This window comes from Gossypium hirsutum, chromosome A10 (genome assembly GCF_007990345.1).
Source record: "Gossypium hirsutum isolate 1008001.06 chromosome A10, Gossypium_hirsutum_v2.1, whole genome shotgun sequence".
Classification (NCBI taxonomy): domain Eukaryota; kingdom Viridiplantae; phylum Streptophyta; class Magnoliopsida; order Malvales; family Malvaceae; genus Gossypium; species Gossypium hirsutum.
The window spans coordinates 79423348-79441761 of NC_053433.1; the positions used below are offsets into that span (position 1 = coordinate 79423348).

At 38.3% G+C, this 18414-nt stretch overlaps 1 non-coding gene across 1 annotated transcript; it reads left to right on the forward strand.

Annotated features, from left to right (window-relative positions):
* Positions 1-16617: 16617 nt before the first annotated feature.
* On the forward strand, positions 16618-16724 carry LOC121209062 (small nucleolar RNA R71). The gene has a single exon (XR_005904179.1). It is a non-coding gene; the product is annotated as a small nucleolar RNA R71 (small nucleolar RNA).
* The last annotated feature ends 1690 nt before the right edge of the window (positions 16725-18414 follow it).

An 18414-nucleotide genomic window follows, 5' to 3' on the forward strand; every position in this document is an offset into this window, starting at 1 on the left:
GCATCGGCATTGAGACGAGAGCTAGTATAAGACATGTCTGGGATATTCATCGGCCTCTTGATGTAAGCCAGTGTAAGACATGTTTGGGACATGCATCAGCTACATGATGTGTCTGTATAAGACCATGTCTGGGACATGGCATCGCAACAAATATGTGAGAGCCAGTGTAAGACCATGTCTAGGACATGGCATCGACTTAACGTGAGATCCAGTGTAAGACCATGTCTGGTACATGGCATTGGCATTATACCCAATGTTTGAGGCGTAGTGAATATCCGATAGTGTTCCAAATGGTTCAACGGTGAGAGTTATAGTTTAAGTTAAAAGAGAAAATTATAACCATGTTGTGAGTGATACAGATACCTAAATGAAATGCATGAGATGTGAGCTTAGTATATGCTATGTGAATTATGTTGCATAGTGACGAATAAGTTATGCTTATGCCTATTTTAGTGTTATGAGCATGATGATGAATAGTAAAGATGTCGTTATATTTATTTTCATGCAACTTACTAAACTTCATGCTTACCGTATTTCTTTCCATTTTCTTATAGTACAGCCATAGTAGTTCGAGGATCATCTCTACGTCAGAGAAACCAGTCACATTATTGACCGAAGCACCTGGTATAGTTAGATCTTTTATTTTGATTATGGCATGTATAGGACCCTGACTTTTGAGTTTTGTGTCATTGTTAATTGGCCAAATGTGTTGGCATACTTTAGCTTTTGATTCATTTTTAATAAGGCCATGGAAAGATGGCTAATATTGAAAGTTATTATGTGAATGTAAGTTAATCTTTCATGAATGTAAAATTGTTGCCATGGTTGAATATATGTAATGTATATAGGTCTTGATTTTGTTGTTATGTTTTGTTTCAGGGTGGCAAAAAGGCTTGGCAGATAGCCTTATATTGTCGACATGGGTAGACACACGGACGTGTGTCTAGGCCGTGTGTGACACACGGTCAGCCCCACGGGCGTGATGTTCGGCCGTGTGCCCCCTACACGTAAAATTTGCAAGTCAGTATGTATGGTAATAAACACACGGGCAGAGACACGGCCGTGTGTCTTAGCCATGTGAAGGACACAGCCTAGCACATGGGCGTGTGCCTTGGCCATGTGACCCTTAAGAATTGCTGACGTCAGAAACAGAATGTCCTGGTTTTTGCACACAGGCTAAGATACGGGTGTGTTATGCCATGTGAGGGACACGGGCCATGGACACGGGCGTGTGCCAGGCCATGTGAAAACCTTTGTAGGTTCGAATTTGAAATTAATTCTATACAGGTAAAGGACATGGGCGTGCCCCTGTATGCTTAGGCCGTGTGAGCTACACGGGCAAACATCACGACCATGTTGAATTGGTCTCAGAGGTATGTTGTCCCTCCCACACTAGCGTGTGCCCCTGTGTCTAGTGTTATTTTTCAGAGTTTATTGGAAGACCCGAATTGGTCTTGATTGGTTTTTATATGAATGTTTGGAGACTTGTAGGCCATATTGAAGAAGTTTGGACAAAGTTTTAAATTTGATCAGGTCTTGATGATTCAGAAATGTAGGAATACATGTGTTCAAGGTAGGTACCGCCTCGGATTCCATCCCGGCGTAAGGTTTGGGTGTGGGGTGTCACTTTTAGTGGTATCAGAGCATGGTTTAGTCAGTTCTAAGACTAACCTAGTATGAGTACGAGTCTAGCTATACATGCCATAACTGTATATTGATACTGTGACGACTCTTGACGAGATAAATTGTGTTTTATTCATATAGTAAATGGATCCTAACATAGCTATGGTGGATGATGTGGAGAGCAATACGCTGGCTCCCGCTAAAGAGACCGCGTCAGTAGATAGCGAGCCCGTGATGAAGAGTCAGGGTGGAGGAGCTAGAGAAGCTTACCTCCATATGATGGATGCCTGGTATTCGGAGTTTATTCGAGTGAATCTAAATAGTCCACTTTCCCCACCTCCTTCGATTCCTCGGTATGCCCCTGTAGCTCCGCAAGGAGTGGATGTGGTTAGGAGAGAGAGACCTTGGTAGATAAGATACAAAAGTAAAGGGCTGAAGAATTTCGGGCCAAGATTGATGATGACTCGGAGAGAGCATAATTTTGGTTAGAAGATACCTTAGGGTATTTTATGAGTTATCTTGCACGCCTCAAGAGTGCGTGAAGTGCGCAGTGTTCTCCTACAAGACTCAGCCTACCAATGATGGAATACTCTCGTGTCTGTTGTACCAAGAGAGAGGATAACATAGGAATTCTTCTAGGAAGAGTTCCGAAAGAAGTATATCAGTCAAAGGTTTATAGATCAAAAGATGAAGGAATTTTTAGAATTGAAACAGGGCCAAAAGACCGTAACAGAGTATGAGCGTGAATTCGTGAGGCTCAGAAAATATGCTAGGGAGTGTCTGTCTACCGAAGCTATCATGTGCACGAGATTTGAGGATGGATTGAATGAAGATATCCGATTGTTAGTTGGCATTTTAGAACTGAGGGAAGTGCTAGTGGAGAGAGCATGTAAGGCCGAGGAGTTAGCCAAAGAGAAGAGAAAAGCTGATATTGAGTCCCGAGACTCAAAGAAAGGATAGATGGGGAAATCACAGCAAACCTCATCTAAATGATCAAGAGAGTTTCCTACCCGATCGAATACATCAATGGGATTTTTGAATAAGAGCAAGAATAAGCAGCATGCGGCGTCTAAAGCCCAAACCACTTCTTTTGTCAAACAGGCCGGAGTGTTTACAATGTGGTAGATGCTATTTTGGCAAATGCTGAGCGAATGAAAAAGGTTGCTTCAAATGGGAATCTTTGGACCACTTCATCCGAGACTGCCCTAAACTAGATGAGAAAGAGAAAAAGTAAGATATTAGGGTGAGTAGTGCCCCTGCGAGGGGTAGACCACAGAAGAACCTGGGCAGTGGGGCTAGCAGTAGAGGTAATCCTAGAGATCCAGCTGTGAGGTCAGAAGGCTGAGCGCCTGCAAGAACTTATGCCATTCGCGCTCACGAAGAGGCGTCTTCACCAGATGTTATCATGGGTACTTTTTCTCTTCATGATATTTCTGTTATTGCTTTAATTGATTCAGGGTCTACTCATTCCTATGTGTGCATCAAATTAGTACCCAGAATGAATATTTCTGTTGAGTCTACTGAATTTGTGTTAAAAATGTCAAACCCACTAGGCAAACATGTGCTAGTTGACCAAGTATGTAGAAATTGTCCCTTGACAATTAAGGGTCAGAGTTTTCCGGCTAACCTCATGTTGTTGCCGTTTGATGAGTTCGGTGTAATCCTTGGAATTGATTGGTTAACTTCTCATAGTGTTGTAGTGGACTATGGGAGGAAATCCATTAAGTTGAAATGTGAAGATGAGAATGTTCTTTGGATTGAACCAGAGGAACCAGATGACTCACTTTTGTGTTGAATACTCAAGTGTCTGAGTCAAAGATTGAATTGGTACTGGTAGTTTGTGAGTTCATAGATGTGTTTCTGGAAGAGTTGCCCAGATTACCTCCAACCAAAGAAGTTGAGTTTGGCGTCGAGTTAATACTTGGCACGAATCCTATATCGATTGCCCTGTATAGAATGGCACCAACGAAATTAAAGGAGTTGAAAGTACAGCTACAAGAGTTAACGGATAAGGGCTTCGCGAGACTGAGTTTTTCTTCGTTGGGTGCTCCAATACTTTTCGTGAAAAAGAAAGACGGGTCGATGAGGTTATGTATCGACTATAGACAGTTCAATAAAGTGACTGTGAAAAACAAGTATCCTTTGCTAATGATTGATGACCTATTTGATCAGTTGAAGGGAGCCACTGTATTTTCCAAGATTAACCTGAGGTCAAGATATTACCAGTTAAGGGTTAAGGAGCAAGACGTACCGAAAACTGCATTTGGGATGAGGTACGGGCATTATGAGTTCCTCGTCATGCCTTTTGGCTTAACGAACGCCCTAGCAGTTTTTATGGACCTAATGAATCGCATTTTTCGACCATATCTAGATAAGTTCGTCGTCGTTTTTATCGATGACATATTGATTTATTCGCGTGATAAGAGTGAGCACGCGGAGCATTTGAGAAGTTTTACAAACCTTGAGAGACCAACAGTTGTACGCCAAGTTCAGTAAGAGTGAATTCTGGCTTAAGGAGGTTAGATTTCTAGGGCACATTGTGTCGGGTGATGGGATCAGAGTTGACCCAAGCAAGATCTCGGCTATTGTCGAGTGGAAACCACCGAGTAATGTGACAGAGGTTCAAAGCTTTTTGGGTTTAGCTGGATACTACAGAAGATTTGTGAATGGATTCTCTATGATAGCAACTCTAACGACAAGATTGTTGCAAAAAGAAGTCAAGTTCGAATGGACAGAAAAGTGCCAACAGAGTTTTGAGAAGTTAAAGGTTTTGTTGACTGAAGCCCCAGTGTTAGTGCAACCGGAATCGGGCAAAGAGTTTGTGATTTATAGTGACACCTCCTTGAATGGATTGGGGTGCGTGCTCATGAAAGAAGGTAAAGTCATAGCCTACGCATTGAGATAGTTGAAGCCACATAAGAAAAATTGCCCAATGCACGATTTAGAGTTGGTCGCTAGAGTGTTTGTGTTGAAAATTTGGAGACACCATTTGTATGGCGTGAAATGCTGAGTGTTCACCGACCATAAAAGTTTCTAGTATTTGATGACTCAAAGGGAGTTGAATCTATGGCAATGAAGATGGCTAGAGTTGATAAAGGATTATGAGTTGGTGATTGATTATCACCCAGGCCAAGCGAACGTGGTTGCCGATGCCTTAAGTAGAAAATCCTTATTTGCGTTGAGAGTAATGGATGCCCAATTAGCCTTATTAGATGATGGTTCGGTTCTAGCAGAGTTGAGAGTTAGGCCGATGTTTCTACAAGAGATCCGTGAAGCTCAGAAAGGTGATAAGGATTTGCAAGCCAAGAGAACTCTGTGTGAGTCGGGGGTTGAATCAGACTTTCGGATTGGCATCGATGGGTGTATAATGTTCAAAGATAGAGTTTGTGTAACCAAGGACAACAAACTTATTTAGAAGATTCTTCGAGAGGCACATAATGGTTGCTTGTCTATCCACCCGAGTAGTGTGAAAATGTACAACGACCTGAAGAAAATGTATTGGTGGTCGGGAATGAAAAGAGACATTTCAGAGTTTGTCTCTAAGTGCTTAGTGTGTCAGCAAGTGAAGGCTGAACATCAAGTACCTTCAGGTCTACTTCAGCCTATCACGATCCCCGAGTAGAAGTGGGATCAGATTATTATAGATTTTGTGACGGGTTTGCCAGTAACCCCAAAGAAAAAATATGTTGTTTGGGTTGTTGTGGATATGTTAACAAAATCGACATATTTTATACTAGTGCGTACCGACTACTCCCTTGAGAAACTGGCCGATTGTACATTTTTGAGATTGTGAGGCTTCATGGAGTGCCTCTGTCAATTATTTCAGATAGAAACCCGAGATTTACCTTGACGTTTTGGAAGAAGTTACAAGAGGCATTGGGAACTAAACTAAATTTTAGCACGGTATTTCACCCACAAACTGACGGTCAGTCAGAGAGAGTAATTCAGATTTTAAAAGGCATGTTACGATGTTGTGTTCTCGAGTTTCAAGGTAGTTGGGAAAGGTACATAACATTGGTTGAATTCACTTGCAACAATAGTTATTAGTCAAGTACGAAGATGGTGCCTTATGAGGCTTTATATGGGAAAAATTGTCGAATGCCTTTATATTGGACGGAGCTCTGAGAGAGTCGAATTCACGGGGTCGATTTAGTCAAAGAGACTGAAGGGAAAGTTAAAGTGATTCGTGACTGTTTGAAGGCCACCTCGGATAGACAAAAATCCTACACGAATTTGAAACAGAAAAAGATTGAATTTCAAGTCGGTGATCAAGTATTTTTGAAAGTATCCTCGTGGAGGAAAGTCCTCATATTTGGTAGAAGAGGCAAGTTGAGTCCTCGTTTCATAAGACCTTATGAGGTTACCGAGAGAGTAGGGCCAGTGGCCTATCGATTGGCTTTGTCATTAGAGTTAGAAAAGATTTATGACGTGTTTCATGTGTCCATGTTACGTCGATATAGATCGAACCCTTCACATGTAATTGCGCCAACAAAGGTAGAAATTCATCCAGACATGACTTATGGTGAAGAACATTTCAAGGTTTTGGCTTGGGAAGTCAAATAGTTGAGGAATAAAAGTATCGCACTCGTGAATATTTTATGGCATAAACATGGAGTCGAGAAAGCCACATGGGAACCCGAGGAGACCATGAGAGATCAATACCTGAACTTCTTCACGGGAAAGATTTTCAGGGACGAAAATCCCTAAAGGGGAGAATTGTAATAGCCAATTTTGGGCCTAGTCGAAACAGTGGTTTTAAGACCACTAATCTGAGGTCAGAGAAAGTATTTTATTATTATTTTAAGATTATAACATGTTTATATTAGTGCAAGAAAAATTTGGTGAAGTAATTTTAGCGTTTATGAGTTTACTAACGAAAAAAGACCAAATCACATAAAGTGAAAAAGTTCTATTTTGATAGCTAAAGGTGTCAAATAACTAGAGAACCTAACTCGGAGGTCTTTAAAGGGCAATTAGTCCCTTTAGAATAGCATGGCTGGCCATAGGAGACAAAGGTCGTTAAAAGTAAAAAATTTGGTGAAATTAGGTGTTGAAATTGAATAAAATAAAGTAAATAGTAAAAGTTGTCATTTTTTTCATCTCTCTCTTTCTTCTCCACCGATTTTTATCCAAGAAAGTGGCCATGGAAACTTGAAAAATTTTCAGTAACTCAAAGCCTTGGCAAGTAAGTGATTTGAGGGTTTTTCTTTAATATTTTTGTACTTTTGAAGTCCTTGTAGCATGAGCTTTCTAACAAGGGGACTATTTTGCAAAATGGTTGAAAGTCTAGGGTTTTACCATGTTAGTAGACATGCTATTTTCTGAAATTTTATGGAAGAAAATGAACCATGGTTGTGAAATAAACAACTTTTGTGAAGAGATTTCTCATGAAAACCCTAAAAAGGACCATTTTGCATAAGTTCTAAAATAGGTTATAAAGGTGTGAAATATTGAGAATTTTGGACTGCTTCTAGTGTAAAAAGTAATCGACTAGGCTTAAGATACGAAGAAATTCGATAAAAATTTATTTTTGGACATAGGGGTAAAATGGTCATTTTATAAAAATCTAGGGGCAAAATGGTCATTTTGCCCAATTTTAAGTTGTTGAGTATCTAGATTGATAAATTTATTAAATTCATAAATTTTTATCATTCTAGATCAAGAATTACAAAATCCGGGCCTAGACCGGGGAAAATCAAAGCAAGTGGACTAAGTCGAACTAGTCGTCTACATTTTGCAATATGAGGTAAGTTGTATGTAAATAATACAACTACATTGGCATCGACACGGATACGTGGGAGCCAGTGTAAGACCATGTCTAGGACATGGCATCGACTTAACGTGAGAGCCAGTGTAAGACCATGACTAGGACATGGCATCGGTATGATACCCTATGTTTGAGGTGTAGTGAATATCTGATAGCATTCCAAATGGTTCAACGGTGAGAGTTACAATTGAAGTTAAACCATAAAAGTGTAACCATGTTGTGAGTGATACAAGTACCTAAATGAAATGCATGAGATGTGAGCTTAGTATATGCTATGTGAATTGTGTTGGATAGTGACGAGTAAGTTGTGCTTATGACTATTTTAGTGTTATGAGCATGATGATGAATAGTAAATATGTCGTTATATTTATTTTTATGCAACTTACTAAGCTTCATGCTTACCCTATTTATTTCCATTTTCTTATAGTGCCGCCATAGTAGTTCGAGGATCATCTCTACGTCGGAGAAACCAGTGACACTATCAACCGAAACACTTGGTATAGTTAGATCTTTTATTTTGATTATGGCATGTATAGGACCCTGACTTTTGAGTTTTGTGTCATTGTTAATTGGCCAAATGTGTTGGCTTACTTTAGCTTTTGATTCATTTTGTATAAGGCCATGGAAATATGTCTAATATTGAAAGTTATTATGTAAATGTAAGTTAATCTTTCATGAATGTGAAATTGTTGGCATGGTTGAATATATGTAATGTATATAGGTCTTGATTATGTTTGTTGTTATGTTGTGTTTTAGGGTGGCAAAAGGGCTTGGTAGATAGCCCTATATTGTCCACATGGGTAGCCACACGGGCTTGTGTCTAGGCCGTGTGTAACACACAGTAAGCCCTACGGGTGTAAAATTTGCAAGTTAGTATGCATGGTAGTAAACACACGGGTTGAGACACAGCCGTGTGTCTCAGCCATACGAAGGACACGGCCTAGCACATGGGTGTGTGCCTTGGCCGTGTGACCCTTAAGAATTGCTGATGTCAGACACGGAATATCCAGGTTTTTGCACACGGCCGTGTTATGTCCGTGTGAGGGACACCGGCGTGTGCTAGGCCGTGTGAAAACCTCTGTATGTTCAAATTTGAAATTAATTCCACACGAGTAAAGGACATGGGCGTGCCCCCTATATGCTTAGTCTATGTGAGCCACACAGGGCAACAACACGACCATGTTGAATTGGTCACACGGGCGTGTTGCCCCTCCCACACGAGCGTGTGCCGTTGTGTCTAGTGTTATTTTTTAGAGTCCGTTGGAAGACCCGAATTGGTCCCGATTGGTTTTTATATGAATGTTTGGAGACTCGTAGGCCATATTAAAGAAGTTTAGACAAAGTTTTAAGTTTGACCAGGTCTTGATGATTCAGAAACATAGGAATGCATGTGTTCAAGGTAGGTAACACCTCGTATTCCATCCCGGTGTAGGGTACGGGTGTAGGGTATTATAGGGACCAATTGGACATTGACAATTAGGCTCTAGTGATTGCAATTATGTCAAGAAGCATTGTTCTGATAATTCGTAATTACTTAATTATGGAGTCAATCCACAAGAAGTACTATGATTGAAAACTCCTTATTGTATACTATTTACGAAAGCAATTAATCCAATTGTTTTGTCTAGTAAAGGACATGGGCGTGCCCCCTATATGCTTAGTCTATGTGAGCCACACAGGGCAACAACACGACCATGTTGAATTGGTCACACGGGCGTGTTGCCCCTCCCACACGAGCGTGTGCCGTTGTGTCTAGTGTTATTTTTTAGAGTCCGTTGGAAGACCCGAATTGGTCCCGATTGGTTTTTATATGAATGTTTGGAGACTCGTAGGCCATATTAAAGAAGTTTAGACAAAGTTTTAAGTTTGACCAGGTCTTGATGATTCAGAAACATAGGAATGCATGTGTTCAAGGTAGGTAACACCTCGTATTCCATCCCGGTGTAGGGTACGGGTGTAGGGTATTATAGGGACCAATTGGACATTGACAATTAGGCTCTAGTGATTGCAATTATGTCAAGAAGCATTGTTCTGATAATTCGTAATTACTTAATTATGGAGTCAATCCACAAGAAGTACTATGATTGAAAACTCCTTATTGTATACTATTTACGAAAGCAATTAATCCAATTGTTTTGTCCAATAACCTTGTCATGTGTGTGTTACCCTTATATGATATCCTCAATTCCTTTGAGTTAAATGCGTTCCACTCAACACAATCCTATTTTATCTCATTTTCACCATTATGTCTTCTTGATGATTAATATGATCACTGTCAACAAATGATTGTGATAAATTACTCATTCAAAAACAAGCAACCTTGACCACGTTCCATATTTATCAGTCCACACAATGCCAATGAGAGGATATCATTAACTCTTTAATTAAGCTATGAATTCTACTGTTGCTAGTAAAGCCATGATATACACAAGTCATGTACCCAACATACCGGCTATGGGCTCAATCATCTTTAGAGCATAAGCCTTCACTTATATCAAAGCACATGAACTGCATACACATGGTCAATGACTAACTCAAGATTTAGGTAAATCACACCATGAACGTCACAAGTGAATTAATTCACAAATGGATTCAGAATTAATTCATCTTGGTTCCAGTCCAATGTATCAATCTTCCAATGAATGCATCTATGTCTCTACTCGTGGAGTCAATTGCTCCTATAGCCAATACTAGCCATCTCCCCAATTGGAATTATAGACGACATAATAATCCTTCTCAGTATTTGAATCAAATGTTCACTTTGGTTCTTTTATGGAATTACAGTCTCATTTAGATTATCTACTAAAATAAGTTATCTTTCTTACAATGTAAACGTTTTTTACAATGCCACTTATCTTCAGTTTGAACTTTAGACAATTAATGAGAGAATATTTGCTTATCACAATTTCACTATGCATGCGAAATATAAAAGACGAAAATACAAAATACATAATAGTGAAATGTGAAATTAAATTTATTTATTTATTCATTGTTCAAATAAATAGAAAACAATTACATGTTTACTACAATATGGGCACATTTCCAAACACTTATGCATTCTTCTTGATGGAGAAATACATTTGATAAACTTTTTGCTTATATGCTTTGTAATGTACTCAACTTAGGTGTTTGAAATTGATAGTGGTAAGTTATTCACATATCATGTCAAAATTACATGTACTTATGATAATACCTATTTGGTTTTCTCTCGAACTAATTATTGTATCATACTTGCTCAAGGGTCATCATTTGTTTTGTATTTTTCTTTTTATATGTTTTCCTTGCTTGAGGGCAAGCAATGACTTAAGTGTGGGGAAGTTGGATCTTCCGAAATTTGTTGTAGTAGATTAAACCTCTTTTTGTACTTAATAGCTCGTCAGAAAGCAATTTTGTTATGTTTTTATTTAATTTTCACATTCAACACTTAGGTAATAAAATGAGAAATTTAGGCATTTTATATGACCTTGTGGGCCGGAGTCAGCCTAAAGTTAGAATAATATGTTCGGTGAGTGTGTAGGACATCACTTAAAGGAAGAAAGACAGCGAAATGTTCTCAATGTTGCAATATGGAGCTAGGATGTAGCAACACAACAAGCATAACACCTAAGAAGCAATTTGCGAAGGGTGTCTCGACACAATCTTGAAGACACACCAAAGGAAGTATATTGCCTTCAATGTCACGAAAATCTCCATATGGTGTCATGACACAGACAGGACGTGGCCATTTAATAATGCAAAGGTGTTTTCATTTGCACAATGTACTTTAAGGAAGATTAGCCTGCCGTTTTAGGTCAAGGATGAGCTGCTAACCCTAGGTGATCGCGTGATTTCGTGATAGATTTTAAATATTTATTATTAATCATTCTTGAAACTAACTATTATCGTGATGTAGGCAAGTGTACCTATCGAACAGTAGTATAGTTTTAGCAAGACCGGATTGTCGAACCCCAAAGAACTAAAAGTACTAGTACTGACTGTCTTTTTATTATCTAGCCTAAGAATAAAGAGGTTTTTATTTTAACTAACTAATTATCTAAACTAAGAATTCAAAGAGAATGGAATTGGGGAATTTATTTTGGGAAAATTGATTGAATTAAGACAATACCTAAGGAAAAATCCACATAGACTGTACTTGTTATTTTGGCTTTAAATCGGATGATTTATTCATTTAACTTGTTCCGTAGAGATCCCTAAGTTATGTTATTATCCCTATTCAAGACTAATAACGTCTAATCCCTAGATTGAATAATTGAGACCTTTCTTTAATTAACACCCTAAGGTTGCATTAACTCGACCTATGGATCCCTTTATTAGGTTTCACCCTAATCCGGCAAAATCTTGTCGCCCTATGTCTAGGCGTGCAAACAACTCCGCTTAATTATGAAAAATGTACTCTTAGACAGGGTCTATTCCTCCACTGAATAAGAGCTTTTCTTGAATCAGTATCCTGGGATATCAAAACAAGAATTAAGAACACATAATTAAGAACAAGTTAAATATTTATCATATAATTCAGAAAATAATAACAAGATTCGTCTTAGGTTTCATTCCCCTTAGGTATTTAGGGGTTTTAGTTCGTAACTAAATAATAAAACATCTTAGAATAATAAAGAATACAAGACATAAAGAAAACCCAAAACTCCTGAAGGGGAAATTGAGGGGAGATCTTCAGTCTTGATGGTGAATCTGGCTTCTGAGATGGATCAATCGGCTTCCTTGGAGTAATTCCTTACTCTCTATTCTGTGCCACCTCTTTCTTCCTCCTCTAGGGTGTATTTATAGGCTTTGGAATGCCTAAGAGCCCTTAAAATTAACCTTTTTCGAATTGGGCTCAACTTGGGCTCGGCAGGGACACTCCCGTGTGACACGCCCGTGTACGATTACTTCAGGCCGTGCTCGAGCCTTCCAAATTGATACGGCCGTGTGGTTTGCCCGTGTAAGGAGGTCCAGGCCGTGTTGATTTCGTAATTTGGCCCATTTTCCCCGTTTTTGGCCTGTTTCTCGTTCATTTTGCTATCCTATGCTCTCCAAAGTATTAAACATGAAATTAAAACATTAGGAGCATCGAATTCACCAATTCTAATGGAAAATCATCCATAAAATGCGTTAAGCATGGGGTAAAAATATGTATAAATTACGGTTTATCAAATACCTCCACACTTAAGCATTTGCTTGTCCTCAAGCAAAATTCTCAACTGATAATCAAAATAAATTCTTCTCAACTTATAATTTCTATCGATAATATCTCAAAATAATTCATAGGTAATCATACATTGAGAATTCAACTAAAAGAATATAAAAGTTTCAAACATTCCAAGTTGAGCATTTTCTTCTGAAAACATAGGTGTCTCTCCTCATTTAAGTAATTACCTTTGATTCAGAATATCACAGAGTTTCACATCCTCACTAAAGATTCACTCAAATCACTCAAGGTGTTTTAAGGACAATAAATGAAGCACTTAATAGTCAATAATGAAAAGACATTACCATAGGCTTGCATGAAAATCAAATCTCCACCATCGATAAATTGAGATGAAACATAAATCAAAAGGTCTTTAGAAGGTTGTAATGAGGCTTGGTTAGGGGGTGTGGTCACAAGCTGAAAGAAAGGGTTAGAATCAAGATTGAATTGAAAAATTTCCTAACTAGAAAAAGAGTTAATCATCACTTGCGTACAACAGAGCTTCTTCTCAGAATACGAAATTACTAATGTGTATACATAGTTTTTTTTTAAGAAAAAGTTAAATAACATAAACTAACTATTAAGAACAAGACATAGCTAAGCAATTTATTCAACTCAAATCTCGACAAAAATAGGGATTAATTTAGGGGATTTCAACAATAATGGGTTAAGGGTTAATATTAAGGGTAATACAAGAAATGGCTTGTTAGGCTCAAAGGGGTTTACTAGGGTTAATCGTGGAGGTAGGCTTTTCATGGCATGAGTGGGTTAATCCTAAGTTCCTTAATCATTTTGACATATCAAATCAAATGGTGTGGTCTCGACATGCATAATCAAGCAAGTTCTAGAATAACAGTTCAATACTGACGCACTCAAAGCAATAATAAAAGTGAGTATGAAAGAATTAATAGATGCTCAAAAGGCTCAAAAATCTCACAAAAATTATGGCTTTTTGATGTTTAAAACTTGTGAATTCCAAATCAAAGTAATACCTAAACTTTGGGGAAACAACCTAAGATTTTAAATTCTTAAAACTCAACTTATCATGCTTTGATTCTCTAATGTCTTGAGGTTTAAACAATCAATGCATAAATGCCTATGTTTTAATTCAAGATATATCAACAAAAACCATAAATCAATCAAATTTTATCCTAAATATGATATGAGAGCTTTTCAAGAGAACAAGGTAGTCATTCAGGAATTTTTCTGATAATGAAATAAATACCCCCCGCACTTAAGATGTACATTGCCCTCAATGTACAAAGATAGATATTAGAATATAAAAATAAGATAAGGAGAGAAGTGAAACTTCCTGTATTAAGAATGGATGACATTCTTAGATTGGCGAGATCGAGTATTGAAAATAAATCTGGATGGCAAGTATGATTCTAAATGATAAAAAGAGAGTGAAGGGAATAATCTGATAGTAGTCATAAAGATAAGTCGTGTTTAAAAGAAAAACAAATGAATCTTAAAAACTTAATAAAATAAAAATAAAATAAGAGAATTATCTAATTTTTCAAGTGGCACAGCCGGTGCACACGCCCATGTGGCTCGTGTCCCGTCCGTGTTCGTCGTGAATTGAGATGTCGTCACACAGCCTTCTGAGACGCCCGTGTGTATAGGCCATGTGGCTACATGATCGTGTCACACGGCCGTGTCTGGCGTGGTCCGCTTCTCCCACAGTCGTGTAGGTCTTCGCAAGCCCGTGTCATTTTGATAGTGTGGTCCACGGGTGCTAGACACGGGTTGTGTCGCACGCCAGTGTTCGTTTGGCAGATTTGACCACGGCTAGGTCGCACGCCCGTGGCCACTTATCGCATCCCGTGTTGGGAAAGATAACTTTTACCCTATTTTCACATGGCTGTATCGCACAGCCGTGTTTTAGTCCGTGTTGGTGACACGGCCTTAAGCACGGCCGTGTGATCGGCCGTGTGGAGTTGGGAACCTGTGCTTCAAAAGACTCTGTTAGTGACCTAGATGTTTAAAACTTGAAATTCAAATAATTTAAAACCATTAGTACTATGGTTGCCTCCCGAGAAGCGCTTGTTTATAGTATAAGCTCGACTGTTACCTTCTCCATTGAATGTTCATGGTGGTTTGAGGAGTTTAGACTCATTATTCTTGCTATCAATCTCATCAAAATAAGGTTTTAAACGGGTGTTGTTTACCTTAAAAGTGCCGAACTTGGGATGACTCACCTCGACCGTATCGAATGGGAAAATGCTAAATACCATAGAGGGATTTCTTCATTCGGTGTGATAGCGACAATGTGGGGATCTGCGGCATCTAATAAGACTCTATCTCCAACCTTAAGTTGATTTGGAAAGGTATTGAGCTCACTCTATCGTAGATTCAGTTTTTGGGTGTTCTCGGTTTATGCGTCCGCCATTCATCTAGCTCCTCGATTTGTAGCCTTCGATCTTCATGAACAGGTCCTCTACTATTGCTTGAGAATGGCTCATGTACTTCTTTCAGACTCATTTCCTACAAAGAAGGTTGCACCATATTGTCAATTTTAGTAGAATGGTTTAGACGATCACCTTCAATTTCCATTGTGTTGCCAGAATTGTGAGCTTGAAGGGTGATTGTTTCATGTCCCACATGGAGTGTGAGTTCACCTGTGCCAACATCAATAATTGTTTTAGCAGTTGCTAAAAAGGGGCTTCTTAGAATTAAAAGAGTGTTGCTATCCTCCTCTACGTCTAGAACAATGAAATCAACGGGAAATATAAATTTATCAATTTTAACTAGCACATCTTCAATAATACCCCTAGGGAATCTTATAGTTTTATCTGCTAATTGAATGCTCATCCTAGTCTGTTTGGGTTTTCCGGGACCTAGTTGCTTAAACATTGTGTAAGGCATGATGTTGATACTAGCCCCTAAATCAGGTAATGCACTATTAACATCTAAATTACCAATTGAGCAAGGAATCGTAAAACTCCCTGGATCTTTTAATTTGTTCGGTAGCTTATTTTGCAAAATAGCTGAGCACACCGTGTTTAGCTCCACATGCGACGCCTTGTCCAATTTCCACTTATTTGCTAAAAGCGCTTTTAAAAATTTCATTGCGTTTGGCATCTGCGATAGGGCTTCAATAAACGGTAAGTTATTATGTAATTTTTTTAAGAGTTTAATGAATTTACCAAATTGTTCATCTGAGCGGTCTTTCCTTGTCACGTTGGGATATGGCACACGAGGTTTATATTCGACATTCACCGATTTGTTTTTATTGTGATCTACCTCACATTGACCTTTGCTTACCACAGTTTCTTGCCTCGGTTCTGGCTCAGGCTCAACAAATCCTTCTTCATCTTGAACATTAATCGCATTGAGTTGTTCCCTTGGGTTAGGTTCAGTATTACTTGGCAAGCTACCTTCTGGTCGTTCGGAGATTAGTTTGGAAAGCTGGCCTATATGAGTTTTGAGCCCTTGGATCGACGCTTGTTGATTTTTAAGTGTTATCTTGCTGTTCTGGAAATGAGTTTCCGACACCAATATAAACTTTGAGAGTATCTCTTCAAGTTTCGGCTTCTTTTCTTGTTGGTAGGGTAGTTGTTGGTAGCCTGGAGGTGGTTGTGGTCTTTGATCTCCTTGATCGCCCCACGAGAAATTGGGGTGGTTCCTCCAATCTGCATTGTAAGTGTTACTATACGGATTGTTTTGAGCTCGAGGATTATTACCCATGTAATTTAATTGCTCGTTATCCATGTTGTAGCCATAAGGTTGGTATTTTGTTGCTTCGCACTACATTACTGGGTGAACCTGTGAAGAACTAAGAAAACCATCAATTTTCTTATTCAAGAGTTCTACCTGATAAGAGAGCATGGTGACCGAATCGACATTATAAACGCTGGCTATTTTCGTTGGCTTTGTCCTCATGACTTGCCACTGATTGTTATTCAGTGACATCTCATCTATAAACTCATAAGCATCTTTAGGTGTTTTATTATTGATAGTTCTGCCAGCAGCTGCGTCAACCATTTGTCGAGTCGAAGGATTCAGACCATTATGAAACGTTTGAACCTATAGCCAAAGCGGTAAACCATGGTGAGGGCACCTTTTCAAAAGGTTCTTGTATCTCTCCCATGCATCGTAGAGTGTTTCTAAATCCATCTGCACAAAAGAAGAGATACAATTTCGTAATTTAGCCATTTTAGCCGGCGAAAAATATTTTAGTAAAAATTTTTCGGTCATTTGTTCCCAAGTAGTAATTGACCCTAGTGGTAACGAGTTCAACCACTATTTAGCTTTGTTCCTTAATGAAAAAAGGAATAATTGAAGACGAATGGAAATATCAAAAACACCATTAATTTTAAATGTATCGCATAGTTCTAAGAAGTTGGCTAAATGAGCTTTGGGATCCTCATCCTGCAAACCATCAAACTGAACAAATTGCTGTATCATTTGAATAGTGTTTGATTTTAGTTCAAAAGTATTTTCAGCTACAGGAGGTCTAACTATGCTCGATTTAGTTCCTGTTAAAGAAGGTTTAGCATAATTATACATAATGTGTGGAGCAGGATTTTGATTAACCGCAATTGCAGGAGGTAGCTGATTGTCTTGGTTTTCAACCATCTCTGCGGTTGGGATTTGAGTATCATTCTCTTGCTCGTTTTCTGTGTATCTTAAGCTTCACCTTATTTCTCTTTGGTTTCTGCAAACTGTGCGATCGATTTCTTCGTCAAAAAGTAGTGGTCCTGACAGGTTTCTTCTAGTCATGAACTATAAAAACCTGCCAAGAGAAGTAAAAAAATAAGTAATAAAATTAAATTAAATTGCAAGAAAAATAAATGGCTAAAGTAATAAAAATTGAGTGTTCCTAATATCTTAGTTCCCTGGCAATGGTGCCAAAAACATGATCGCGTGATTTCGTGATAGGTTTTAAATATTTATGATTAATCGTTCTTGAAACTAACTATTATCGCGATGTAGGCAAGTGTACCTATCGAACAGTAGTATAGATTTAGCAAGACCTGATTGTCGAACCCAAAGGAACTAAAAGTACTAGTAATGGCTGTCCTTTTATTATCTAGCCTAAGAATAAAGAGGTTTTTGTTTTAACTAACTAATTATCTAAACTAAGAATTCACAGAGAATGGAATTGGGAAATTTATTTTGGGAAAATTGATTGAATTAAGACAATACCTAAGGAAAAATCCACCTAGACTGTACTTGTTATTCTGGCTCCGAATTGGATGATTTATTCATTTAACTTGTTCCGTAGAGATCCTTAAGTTATGTTATTATCCTATTTAAGACTAATAACGTTTAATCCCTAGATTGAATAATTGAGACCTTTCTCTAATTAACACCCTAAGGTTGCATTAACTTGATCTATGGATCCCCTTATTAGGTTTCACCCTAATCCGGCAAAATCTTGTCACCCTATGTCTAGGTGCGCAAATAACTCCGCTTAATTATGACAAATGTACTCTTAGACAGGGTCTATTCCTCCACTGAATAAGAGCTTATCTTGAATCAGTATCCTGGGATATCAAAACAAGAATTAAGAACACATAATTAATAACAAGTTAAATATTTATCATACAATTCAGAAAATAATAACAAGATTCGTCTTAGGCTTCATTCCCCTTAGGTATTTAGGGGTTTTAGTTCATAACTAAATAAGAAAACATCTCAAATAATAAAGAATACAAAACATAAAGAAAACGAAAAACTCCTGAAGGGGAAATTGATGCGAGATCTTCAGTCTTGATGGTGAATCTGGCTTCTGAGATGGATCAATCGGCTTCCTTGGAGTAATTCCTTACTCCCTATTCTGTGCCTCATCTTTCTTCCTCCTCTAGGGTGTATTTATAGGCTTTGGAATGCCTAA